The 13,858-nt window shown below is 42.4% G+C and overlaps 1 protein-coding gene across 4 annotated transcripts in view; it reads right to left on the reverse strand.

Annotated features, from left to right (window-relative positions):
- The window catches only part of LOC110535069 (tetratricopeptide repeat protein 28), a 330,426-nt gene that overhangs the window by 115,686 nt on the left and 200,882 nt on the right, over positions 1-13,858 (reverse strand). The gene's annotated exons all lie outside the window — the stretch shown is intronic.

Below are 13,858 nucleotides of genomic sequence, written 5' to 3' on the forward strand. Positions count from 1 at the left end.
GAGATCTACATCTGAGGTGGGAGACTCTGTCCATAGGACAACAATCAGTCGTATATTGCACAAATCTGGCCTTTATGGAAGAGTGGCAAGAAGAAAGCCATTTCTTAAAGATATCCATAAAAAGTGTTGTTTAAAGTTTGCCACAAGCCCCTGGGAGACACACCAAACATGTGGAAGAAGGTGCTCTGGTCAGATGAAACCAAAATTGAACTTTTTGGCAACAATGCAAAACGTTATGTTTGGCGTAAAAGCAACACAGCTGAACACACCATCCCCACTGTCAAACATGGTGGTGGCAGCATCATGGTTTGGGCCTGCTTTTCTTCAGCAGGGACAGGGAAGATGGTTAAAATTGATGGGAAGATGGATTGAGCCAAATACAGGACCATTCTGGAAGAAAACCTGATGGAGTCTGCAAAAGACCTGAGACTGGGACGGAGATTTGTCTTCCAACAAGACAATGATCCAAAACATAAAGCAAAATCTACAATGGAATGGTTCAAAAATAAACATATCCAGGTGTTAGAATGGCCAAGTCAAAGTCCAGACCTGAATCCAATCGAGAATCTGTGGAAAGATCTGAAAACTGCTGTTCACAAATGCTCTCCATCCAACCTCACTGAGCTCGAGCTGTTTTGCAAGGAGGAATGGGAAAAAAATTCAGTCTCTCGATGTGCAAAACTGATAGAGACATACCCCAAGCGACTTACAGCTGTAATCGCAGCAAAAGGTGGCGCTACAAAGTATTAACTTAAGGGGGCTGAATAATTTTGCACGCCCAATTTTTCAGTTTTTGATTTGTTAAAAAAGTTTGAAACATCCAATAAATGTCATTCCACTTCATGATTGTGTCCCACTTGTTGTTGATTATTCACAAAAAAATACAGTTTTATATCTTTATGTTTGAAGCCTGAAATGTGGCAAAAGGTCGCAAAGTTCAAGGGGGCCGAATACTTTCGCAAGGCACTGTAGTCTTGCTATTGAGAAAGGCCACCAAAGGCAGACCTGGCTCTCAAGAGAAGACAGGCTATGTGCTCACTGCCCACAAAAAGGTGGAAACTGAGCTGCACTTCCTAACCTCCTGCCAAATGTATGACTATTAGAGACACATATTTCCCTCAGAAAACACACACCCACAAAGAATTTCAAAACAAATCCAATTTTGATAAAATCCTATAGCTATTGGAAGAAATACCACAGTATGCAATCACAGCAGCAAGATTTGTGACCTGTTGCCACAAGAAAAGGACAACCAGTGAAGAACATAAACCATTGTAAATACAACCTATATTTATGTTGATTTATTTTCCCTTTTGTACTTTAACTATTTGCACATCATTACAACACTGTATATAGACATAATATGACATTTGAAATGTCTTTATTCTTTTGGAACTTTTGTGAGTGTAATGTTTACTGTATATTTTGTATTGTTTATTTATCTGTTTACTTGCTTTGGCAATGTAAACATGTGTTTCCTATGTCAATAAAACCCTTCAATTGAAATTGAATTGAGAGTGAGAAGTCACTACAGCAGTCTAGCTTCACAGCAAGGGGCTGCAAACAAACACATTACCAGACACTCATTTAACGCCACTTGCATTTTTGTCTTCTTCACATGAGCAGTTTTCAGAGTACATGGCACCACTCTCTTTTGTATTCCCATAATAGAGCGATGACTGTGTTTCCTGTACTTGTTAATTGGATTATACATTTTACATAAATGCACATGATACAGTACACACTCATCGGTTGCATTTCTCAAAAGCATGCCATTGTTTTCTATTCACACAAATGGTTTTGGTTTGCAGTGGGTATCGTCTGCGCACAAGTGCAGAGTAAAGGGATTTCTATTAGATTCCGTTGAAAGAGCTTAGAGAGGGAGAGAGAGCCTGTCTACATAATGGAGTTACTTTATAGCATCATAAAAGGATAGCCATAAATAATCCAGACTCTCCATGTTATTTTTCACAGTTTTGCTATAATGACATACAGTACGTGTACTACCACCCTGAATCTGCCGTGGCCTATTTGTCGACATCTGGGCCTTTCAATAGTGTGGAGCCCTCGAGTAGAATTCCTCCTCTTCCACCAGTTTGTTCCCATTGCTCTCAGATAGCCAGTCAGTCACATGGTGGTTGAGTGTGATTTAACAGCAGTGAAAGGCACAGATCATGTGGCCACAGCCATATGTGATACTGACACTTAAGAAATGGAGGCAAAACAAATACAATGTCCATTACCCAAAACCAATAGTATAATAAAGAGAACCAATATTTCACCAATAGGTTTCCAATGGCAGCAGCCTCTCCCCTATCTATGTGTAGCCTGTAGAGACAGAGCTGTTTCCTGGTCTGCCTGTCTGTCTCTATCTGTCTCCATCTATGTTTGTGTCCCAAGGCTGATCTGAGACCAATCCTAGGACAAAACTGAACAGAACCCAGCTCTGCTCAGCTCAGCTCCATGCCCTGAGTAAGCACTGCAGCCCAGCTCACAGCCTACTCCAGCCAAATCATTAAATCCACCCGCAGATCTGGGATGATATAAACACTGCAAAAGTTATACTAAAGTGTTCCCTTCTGAATAGCTGAGGAATGCTCAACTTTGTTCTCTTATTTCGAGGCAGAGGTGAGTTTTGATAATTGCTTGTGTGATTTGCTAGCAACAACATTGAGTCACCATCTTACTTGTTAAAATGTCAATTCTGAAAATTCTATGTTTGTTCTGTACAACTTGCTCAACTGGAGACGTACTGGCCTTGACGTACTACGCAAGCTGAGGTCCAATTGGAACAAGTGTATTCGAGCTGAGTTGAGCAACACAAATTTGGGAAAAAAAGTTGGTGGTTGTAATCAAAGTTTTTATTAAAAGTATGAATTTTAGCACCATGCGGAAGGACCGTGGTTGTACAGGACAAACATAGACATTTAGGATGGGGTGAAATATTGCCTGGAAATACAATTTAAAGTTTGGTATGGATAGTCCTCTTATGTCTTTCCCTATAGAAATGTGTTAATTTTATCTGCGATTGTTTACATTTCTATATACATTTTGAAACCTCACAATGAATTTTATTCCAATAGCCAGAAGGGAGAGCCATGGGAATCACTGAACTATAAATTTTTTGCCGTGGCAATATATACATTTTGACAGTAGATATTCTGTCGGTTAAAGCAACCGGGATATTATTCCATGTACTGAAGTCGGATTGAATTGATTTGAGCGTGCTGTTAAAGTTTCTGGCAATGGTTTTATCTTAGGACGGAAATATATCTGCTCCCAAATATTTAAATGGGAAAGGATTGGGATTCCATAAGGAGAGATGGAGTCCTCCATCGGGGTCTTGAGCGGCAGTGGGGCTGATTTGGTTAGATTCATTTTGTCATTTTAATTTATCAGATTAATTTATCTATGACCTTCAATGCGTTTGGTAGCGATTGAGATACATTGTCTGGATATAGAAAAATATTGTCTGCGTAAAATGAGATGAAGTGATCAGAAATGAGTGTTATATCCTTCGATTGTTGAGTTGCCTGGGCCAGGGGTTCCATGGATAATAAGAATAGCAAAGCGGAAATTGGATCGCCTTGTCTGCAGCTTCTAGTGATTCTGAATGGAGCAGAGCAGATATTGCCTGTTATAACTATGGCTGAGGGATTGGCACATCATTGGTTCTTAAAGGATGTAAATGTGCATGTTCAATTTTAAATTTAATAAAAACTGTTGCACCTACAAACTTAGTCAATCTGACATATTTTTTGTCTAATGGAAAATATTCAGAAAACTCAATTGCTAATAACACTGTAAAAACTCTGGTATGTGTTGTGTACCTCCAATCAGGTTAATTTGTGAATTTTCTAAAATGCTATGTGTAATACATGTGTGTACAGTGCTTCAGAAAGTATTTATACCCATTGACTTATTCCACATTTTGTTGTGTTACAGCGTGAGTTCAAAATGGATTATATATTTTTTTCTCTCACCCATCTACACACAATACCCCATAATGACAAAGTGTAAACATGTTTTTGGAAATGTTTGCAAATGTATTGAAAATTAAATACAGAAATGTCTAATTTACATAAATATTCTCACCTCTTTGCTATGACACTCCAAATTGAGCTCAGGAGCATCCAATTTCCTTTGATCATCCTCACTACAACTTGATTGGAGTCCACCTGTGGCTAATTCAATTGTTTGGCCATGATTTTAAAAGAAACACACCTGTCTATATACAGTGCCTTGCGAAAGTATTCGGCCCCCTTGAACTTTGCGACCTTTTGCCACATTTCAGGCTTCAAACATAAAGATATAAAACTGTATTTTTTTGTGAAGAATCAACAACAAGTGGGACACAATCATGAAGTGGAACGACATTTATTGGATATTTCAAACTTTTTTAACAAATCAAAAACTGAAAAATTGGGCGTGCAAAATTATTCAGCCCCCTTAAGTTAATACTTTCTAGCGCCACCTTTTGCTGCGATTACAGCTGTAAGTCGCTTGGGGTATGTCTCTATCAGTTTTGCACATCGAGAGACTGACATTTTTTCCCATTCCTCCTTGCAAAACAGCTCGAGCTCAGTGAGGTTGGATGGAGAGCATTTGTGAACAGCTGTTTTCAGTTCTTTCCACAGATTCTCGATTGGATTCAGGTCTGGACTTTGACTTGGCCATTCTAACACCTGGATATGTTTATTTTTGAACCATTCCATTGTAGATTTTGCTTTATGTTTTGGATCATTGTCTTGTTGGAAGACAAATCTCCGTCCCAGTCTCAGGTCTTTTGCAGACTCCATCAGGTTTTCTTCCAGAATGGTCCTGTATTTGGCTCCATCCATCTTCCCATCAATTTTAACCATCTTCCCTGTCCCTGCTGAAGAAAAGCAGGCCCAAACCATGATGCTGCCACCACCATGTTTGACAGTGGGGATGGTGTGTTCAGGGTGATGAGCTGTGTTGCTTTTACGCCAAACATAACGTTTTGCATTGTTGCCAAAAAGTTCCATTTTGGTTTCATCTGACCAGAGCACCTTCTTCCACATGTTTGGTGTGTCTCCCAGGTGTCTTGTGGCAAACTTTAAACAACACTTTTTATGGATATCTTTAAGAAATGGCTTTCTTCTTGCCACTCTTCCATAAAGGCCAGATTTGTGCAATATACGACTGATTGTTGTCCTATGGACAGAGTCTCCCACCTCAGCTGTAGATCTCTGCAGTTCATCCAGAGTGATCATGGGCCTCTTGGCTGCATCTCTGATCAGTCTTCTCCTTGTATGAGCTGAAAGTTTAGAGGGACGGCCAGGTCTTGGTAGATTTGCAGTGGTCTGATACTCCTTCCATTTCAATATTATCGCTTGCACAGTGCTCCTTGGGATGTTTAAAGCTTGGGAAATCTTTTTGTATCCAAATCCGGCTTTAAACTTCTTCACAACAGTATCCCGGACCTGCCTGGTGTGTTCCTTGTTCTTCATGATGCTCTCTGCGCTTTTAACGGACCTCTGAGACTATCACAGTGCAGGTGCATTTATACAGAGACTTGATTACACACAGGTGGATTGTATTTATCATCATTAGTCATTTAGGTCAACATTGGATCATTCAGAGATCCTCACTGAACTTCTGGAGAGAATTTGCTGCACTGAAAGTAAAGGGGCTGAATAATTTTGCACGCCCAATTTTTCAGTTTTTGATTTGTTAAAAAAGTTTGAAATATCCAATAAATGTCGTTCCACTTCATGATTGTGTCCCACTTGTTGTTGATTCTTCACAAAAAATACAGTTTTATATCTTTATGTTTGAAGCCTGAAATGTGGCAAAAGGTCGCAAAGTTCAAGGGGGCCGAATACTTTCGCAAGGCACTGTAAATATATGGATGGTCGTGCGGCATAGTCAAGATGCAATAGATGGTATGAAATACAGTATACACATATGAGATGAGTAATGTAGTACATGTAAACATTAAAGTGGCATTATTTAAAGTGACTATTGATACCTTTATTAAATCCATTTATTAAAGTGGCCAGTGATTTCGGTCTGTATGTTGGCAGCAGCCTCTCTATGTTAGTGATGGCTGTTTAACAGTCTGATGGCCTTGAAATAGAAGCTGTTTTTCAGTCTCTCGGTCCCAGCTTTGATGCACCTGTACTGACCTCACCTTCCAGATGATAGCGGGGTGAAAAGGCAGTGGCTCGGGTGGTTATTGACCTTGATGATCTTTAGGCCTTCCTGTGACATTGGGTGCTGTAGGTGTCTTGAGGGCAGGTAGTTTGCCCCCGGTGATGCGTTGTGCAGACCGCACCACCCTCTGGAGAGCCTTGCGGATGAGGGCGGTGCAGTTGCCGTATCAGGCGGTGATACAGCCCGACAGGATGCTCTCGATTGTGCATCTGTAAAAGTTTGAGTGTTTTCGGTGACAAGCCAAATTTCTTCAGCCTACCGAGTTTGAAGAGGCGCTATCGCACCTTCTTCACCACTCTGTCTGTGTGGGTGGACCATTTCAGTTTGTCCGTGCTGTGTACACCGAGGAACTTAAAACTTTCCACCTTCTCCACTGCTGTCCCGTCGATGTGGATAGGGGGGTGCTCCCTCTGTTGTTTCCTGAAGTCCACAATCATCTCCTTTGTTTTGTTGACGTTGAGTGAGAGGTTGTTTTCCTGACACCGCACTCCAAGTGCCCTCACCTCCTCCCTGCAGGCTGTCTCATCATTGTTGGTAATCAAGCCCACTACTGTTGTGTCATCTGCAAACTTGATGATTGAGTTGGAGGCGTGCATGGCCACACAGTCATGGGTGAACAGGGAGTACAGGAGGGGGCTAGGCACGCACACTTGTAGGGCCCCTGTGTTGAGGATCAGCAAGGTGGAGATATTGTTTCCTACCTTCACCACCTGGGGGCGGCCCGTCAAAAAGTCCAGGACCCAATTGCACAGGGCGGGGTTGAGACCCAGGGCCGTAAACTTAATGATGTGCTTGGAGGGTACTATGGTGTTGAATGCTGAGCTGTAGTCAATGAACAGCATTCTTATATATTACTCTTGTCTAGATGGGTTAGGGCAGTGGGAAGTGTGATGGCGATTGCATCGTCTTGGGACCTGTTGGGGCGGTATGCAAACTGAAGTAGGTCTAGGGTGGCAGGTAAGGTGGAGGTGATATGATCCTTGACTATTCACTAAAAGCACTTCATGATGACAGAAGTGAGTGCAGTTATCTTTGCCTTCTTCGGTACAGGAACAATGGTGGCCATCTTGAAGCATGTGGAGACAGCAGACTAGGATAGGGAGCGAATGAATATGTTCGTAAACACACCAGCCAGCTGGTCTGCGCATGCTCTGAGGACGCGGCTAGGGATGCCGTCTGGGACAGCAGCCTTGTGAGGGTTAACGCGTTTAAATGTTTTACTCACTTCGGCCACAGAGAGGGGGGGCCCACAGTCCTTGGTAGAGGGCCGCGTCGGTGGCACTGTATTATCCTCAAAGCGGGCAAAGAAGGTGTTTAGTTTGTCTGGAAGCAAAAGTCGATGTCCGTGACGTGACTGGTTTTCTTTTTGTAGTCCTTAATTGCCTGTAGACACTGCCATATACATCTTGTGTCTGGGCCGTTGAATTGCGACTCCATTTTGTCCCTATACTGACATTTCCCTTGTTTGATTGCCTTGCAGAGGGAATAACTACACTGTTTATATTCGGCCATATTCCCCGACCTCTTTACATGGTTGAATGCGGTGGGTCACGCTTTCAGTTTTGTGCGAATGCCGCCGTCTATACACGGTTTCTGGTTGGGGTAGGTTTTAGTAGTCACAGTGGGTACAACATCTCCAATGCACTTCCTAATAAATTCACTCATCGATTCGGCGTATAAATCAATATTATTGTCTGAGGCTTCCCGGAACATTTTCCAGTCTACGTGATCAAAACAATCTTGAAGTGTGGATTCCGATTGGTCAGAACAATGATCAATGATTCTAGTCATGGGTACATTCTGTTTGAGTTTCTGCCCATAGGACGGTACTGGCAAGATGGAGTTGTGGTCGGATTTCCCGAAGGGAGGGCAGGGGAGGGCCTTGTATGCATCGCAGAATTTAGAGTAGCAGTGGTCTAGTGTTTTGCTCGAGTAGGTACTACAGTCAATGTGTTGGTAGAATTTAGGTAGCCTTGTTCTCAAATTAGCTTTGTTAAAATCCCCAGCTACAATAAATGCAACCTCAGGATATATGGTTTCCAGTTTACACAGAGTCCAGTGAAGTTCTTTCATGGCCGTCGAGCTATCTGCTTGGGGGGGAAATCTAGATCAGGTGAACAAAAGGACTTGAGTTCCTGTATGTTGTTATTGTTACACCATGAGTCGATAATCATGAGGCATACACCTCCGCCCTTCTTCTTACCAGAGAGATGTTTGTTTCTGTCGGCGCGATGCATGAAGAAACCCGGTGGCTGTACTGACTCTGACAGCATATCCCGAGTGAGCCATGTTTCTGTGAAACAGAGAATGTTACCACCTCTGATGTCTCTCTGGAAGGCAACTTGTGCCCTAATTTCGTCCACCTTGTTGTCTAGAGACTGGACATTTGCGACTAATACACTCGGAAGCGGTGGGTGTTGTGCTCGCCTTCTAAGTCTGACCAGGAGGCCGCGTCCTACGGCGACAACGTTGTTTTGGGCCAGCCTCTGGGATTAGATCCAATGTCCAGAGTGGAGGTCCGAACAAAGGATCCGCTTCGGTAAAGTCATATTCCTGGTCGTAATGTTGGTAAATTGACGCCGCTCTTATATCCAATAGTTCTTCCTGGCTGTATGTAATAACGCTTAAGATTTTCTGGGCTAACAACGTAAGAATTAATACTTTTAAAAAAAAATTACTGTTTCCTAAGGATTTGAAGCGAGGTGACCATCTCTGTCGGCGCCATCTTGTTTTATGAATACTTTCTGAAGGCACTGGATATGTAATTCTAAGAGGCTAACCTGTAGTCAGTCTGGGCTACTCCCTTTCCACTGAGGATACTCTGACTGCAGTAGCTAGCAGCTTCCAAAAGTGACACGGAGGATAATTTGTGATTAGCATCTAAGAGGTGTTTTCATTAGTGTCTCTCCAGCCTCTCTCCAGCCTCTCCGCAAGCACCAGTAGGGAAGGGGAAAAGGGGAGGGGATTAGGGAAAATGAGACATGACATTGAATTTATGGAGACCCGTAATTAATTTCACTTCCGTCCAAGCCGCTGTTTATTACCAATCTCTCTCTGCCCTCGTCCCCCTCTCTCTGCTTCCCCCGAGCCTGCATCACAACTCCATTGAAACATATGAGGACAGAGATTAGATTCAAAGCATTAACCTTTGTTCTAACACTGTTATTATAGGATGGGAACGAGGGCCAGTGTGCCCGCCGCTCGATATTAATTGCATCTGGTGGCGGCTGAGGCTGAGTTTGGGCTGCTTGCCGTAGGAGCAGAGAGACGGGCTCGGAGACCTTCTGCCCCAGGGAACAACAGACATTTAAAAGCACTTTTCTCTTTGATTAGATTTACCATATAACTGCTCTTTCATTCCTCTCTGAGAGCCAAGCAATGAGAGAGAGAGAACCAACAAGAGGCAAAAAAAATCAAATAATTGACATCTGCTTTATTTATTTTATTTAACCCCCCTCCTGCCCTACATATAAGTATTTAAAAACCTATACCCTTCAGAGGGCATCCAAATATTGCAAAAACAAGCATGTGCATAAATTCAAAACTCAAATAGCGACGGTGAAAGATGAGAGAATCGATGCACCACACCGCCTTAAAATAATTATCTCTCTGCCATTAATCTCAGCAGTCAAAACACACCATGTAGGCCACACATGCACACACAGACGCTTGAACACACACAGATATGAGCATTCGCTGCTCAACAGGTTGGTTATGCCACTAGCAGGGAGAAGTTGGAGAATAAGGAGAGAGAGAGAGCATTTACTATTACGACACATTTCTATTCACACTTAACTGGATATTTTCTGAAAACACATCAGCAACCACTTAGAGCTGCAGCTCAAGCGATTAGCACACCCTTCAGCTCTCAGAGAGGAGAAGCAAGGAGAGAGCATCTGTGAGGCTCCACAGATTTGCCTTTCAAACGTATTACACAGTCACAAAGGAGAGGCAAAAGAGCATGCTTAATCACCTTACTGCCTCGCCTAGCCTTGCTTTCTCCCTATATATAGAGAGGCCAAATTGAGGATAAACACCACTGTTACCAAAGACACTTTAACTACAATACAGCGTCTGACCTGACTAACGCAAGGCGTCTTGTAAGAAATGACAACCAACGTTTCTCAACCTCTGTTTAGTGTGAAAATAAAACAACCTAAATTATTGAACCTTCCTTCCTGCCTCTTTGGCTCCTCTGTTTTCAGCTACAATGTGCTCATGATACAGAACATGTGTGGATTGACAAGAAAGGTTTGTCGTTCTTACCCCAGGGTGGATTTTGTGTGTGTCTCTGCATGTGTGTGTGAGAATGAGAGAAAGAAAGAGAGAGCGAAACTAGAGAGACAGAAGGAGAACAGAGCGGAGCTATGATAAAAGCTTTTCTTGTGTTCGAACATTTTAATATTTAATGACTGCTTGTTTGAAGTACTTTTAAATATTCATATTTTTATGTTTAAGAGGAAGAGGGAAAATGATGCAAAGAAAATATATACACATACATGCTGGTAGATTGTGCTACTACACACACACACACACACACACACACACACACAGCAAAGAGTAGGGCTCCTAGTTGGTGGGGTTTGACAGGAAGTTTACAGGATTACAGGATTACAGGATGTGTGTGTGTGTGTGAGCATGTGTGTGTGTGTGTGTGTGTGTGAGGGACCAACTGTTAGAGTGCTCTTTATTAGCAGATTTAGGTCCTAATACCCTGGGCATCTGTCCCCCTCCCCAGTCAGCCTGGCCCTTTGACAAACCCCCCAGGGGTGTACTGAGACCCTATTTATTACTAGTGTGTGTGTGTGTGTGTGTGTGTTAGCTAATCTTATTCAACTCTCACAGTAGTCTCTCTCAAAATGTAAGCTTTACCACCAGTACTACTTCAGCAGATACACTACATGACCAAAGGTATGTGGACACCTGCTCATCAAACATCTCATTCCAAAATCATGGTCATTAATATGGAGTTGGTCCCCCTTTGCTGCTATAACAGCCTCCACTATTCTGGGAAGGCTTTCCACTCTATGTTAGAACATTGTTGCAGGGACTTTCTTCCATTCAGCCACAAGAGCATTAGTGACGTCGGGCACCGACGTTGGGTGATTAGGGCTGGCTCGCATTCTGCGTTCCAATTCATCACAAAGGTGTTCAATGGGTCAAAATCAGGGCTCTATGCAGGCCTTTCAAGTTCTTCCACACCGATCTCGACAAACCATTTCTGTATGGACCTCGCTTTGTGCATTGGGGCATTGTCATGCTGAAACAGGAAAGGGCCTTCCCCAAACTGTTGCCACAATGTTGGAAGTACAGCATCTTTGAGAATGTCATTGTATGCTGTAGCATTATGATTCCCGTTTACTGGAACTAAGGGGCCTAGCCCAAACCATGAAAAACAGCCCCAGACCATTATTCCTCCTCCACCAAACTTTGCAGTTGGCACTAAAGTTTATTAGTTAACACTACCGTTGACAGGTAGCATTCTCCCGGCATCCGCCAAACCCAGATTTGTCCGTCGGACTGCCATATGGTGAAGCGTGATTCATCACTCCAGAGAACACGTTTCCACTGCTCCAGAGTTCAATGGTGGCGAGCTTTACACCACTCCAGCCGATGCTTGGCATTGCGTATGGTGATCTTAGGTTAGTGTGCAGCAACTTCCAGAGGAAGTTTGGAACTCAGTAGTGAGTGCTGCAGCCAAGGACAGACGATTTCAACGCGCTACGCACTTCAGCACTTGGCGGTCCCATTCTGTGAGCTTGTGTGGTCTACCATTTCGCGGCTGAGCCGTTGTTGCTCCTAGATGTTTCCACTTCACAATAACAGCACTTACAGTTGACCGGGGCAGCTCTAGCAGGGCAGAAATCTGACGAACTGACTTGTTGGAAAGGTGGCATCCTTTGGCGATGCCAATTTGAAACTTACTGAGCTCCTCAGTAAGGCCATTCTACTGCCAATGTTTGTCTATGGAGATTGCATGGCTGTCTGCTTGATTTTATGGACCTGTCAGCAACGGGTGTGGCTGAAATAGCCGAATCCAGGAATTTGAAGGGGTGTCCACATACTTTTGTATATATAGTGTAGATGTACACACAGAGTTTCCATTAGCCTGAAATAGCCTGCTTCTGGCAGGTAAAAAAAACGGAAAAGCCGATTAATAAAATTGGTATAGGCCAATTGTCAGAAGAAAAATCCCATTATGAAATAATGCAGTTTAGCCTATTCATTGATTGAAATACCAGTCAATGTAGCATGAGAGCTGCTGATACAGCTGAATCTGCTATTTGTTGCTGCTGGAGTGAAATGTGCTTTAATAAGCCTAATCATTGTGCAACAATTCTAAAGGCAATCGCATGGGAAAAAAACAATGGCTAAGATAAAAAAAAAAGCTAAAATGTTAATTTCTCAACTGCTAATTGTAGCTCGCTTCCCATTCGCCATTCAAGTGGCATGCTGCCTGTAGGAATGGTCACCAGAGCTGTTGCCAGAGAACTGAATATTAATTTCTCTAACATAAGCCGCCTCCAACGTCATTTTAAAGAATTTGGCAGTACGTCCAACCGGCCTCACAACCACAGACCATGGTTATGGCGTTGTGTAAGCAAGCGGTTTGCCAATATCAACATTTAAGAAGAAAGAAATTATTGTCCAAAAACAAAAAAAGGTGGCACTGACCCAATGATAAAGACAGTGAATATATTATGCACACTCACTGGAGATATGGCCGATGTTCTCTGCTGGTGCCAATAAGAGGCTACTTTTCACTCAATTAAGTTGAGAATTTTGATAACTAAAAGACAGATCAGATTATTTTTGTTGTCTTGTCTTTACAGAAATAGCCATTTGTTTTCCAAACTATTTTTCCGAGATTGTATTTTAAAATATTTCAATATGCCTGGCTGGGCCTCTCATCTTTTCACTACAGTCATAAGTCAACAATCATCTGTTTTATTTGCCCTGTGCTCAGCCCAAAATGCGGGCCCTTCCGACAGTAGGATATGCTAAAAAATAAAAAATAAATAAGCTAATGAACCTCTTTGGCCAAATCATGCTTTCTGGTGAAGTGGCCTATTTTTAATGATTATATATATTTCTGTATAGACAGAAGCAAGCTGTCTATATAATCATATTATTAGGCTATATAATATTGGCAATTGAATTCAATTTACTTTAGGGAAAGCTTAGCTTCCCCCGAGCCTTATGGACGTGTCGCGTGTGTATTCTAACATCTTCAAATTGCTCATTGGAATTTGGTAAGAATGACATACGCCGTTGCATCCGAGTTGCATGCTCTGTTAAGATGGATCTGGAGGTGGAAGTAGTGCACACCTGGTTAGGTGAGGTGCTGACTAGCAGAGTAGAAGACTTGAAAAAGAAAAGGAGCGCTGCACACTCTAGGAGTTCAGATGCAATCATTTATCACCAGCGTTTTGACAGCCGAGCTGACAAATAGTGCAGGTCACTAGTTTCTACAGTTAGAAAGGAAACACACAGGTGTCTGTAATCATGGCCGGTGGTGACTTGATCTTATTGGTTGATTTAGAGATGTAAATATAAAATATTCAAAAGCATGAATGGATAACATATGATCATAGATACATTTTGGTTAAATAACCCTACAAACATTATTTACAATGGATAGCAAAAACACAATAATCACAAGAATGGCTTGGGAGCA

Source organism: Oncorhynchus mykiss, chromosome 11 (assembly GCF_057628025.1).
Source record: "Oncorhynchus mykiss isolate SJ-2025 chromosome 11, ASM5762802v1, whole genome shotgun sequence".
Taxonomy (NCBI): Eukaryota; Metazoa; Chordata; class Actinopteri; order Salmoniformes; family Salmonidae; genus Oncorhynchus; species Oncorhynchus mykiss.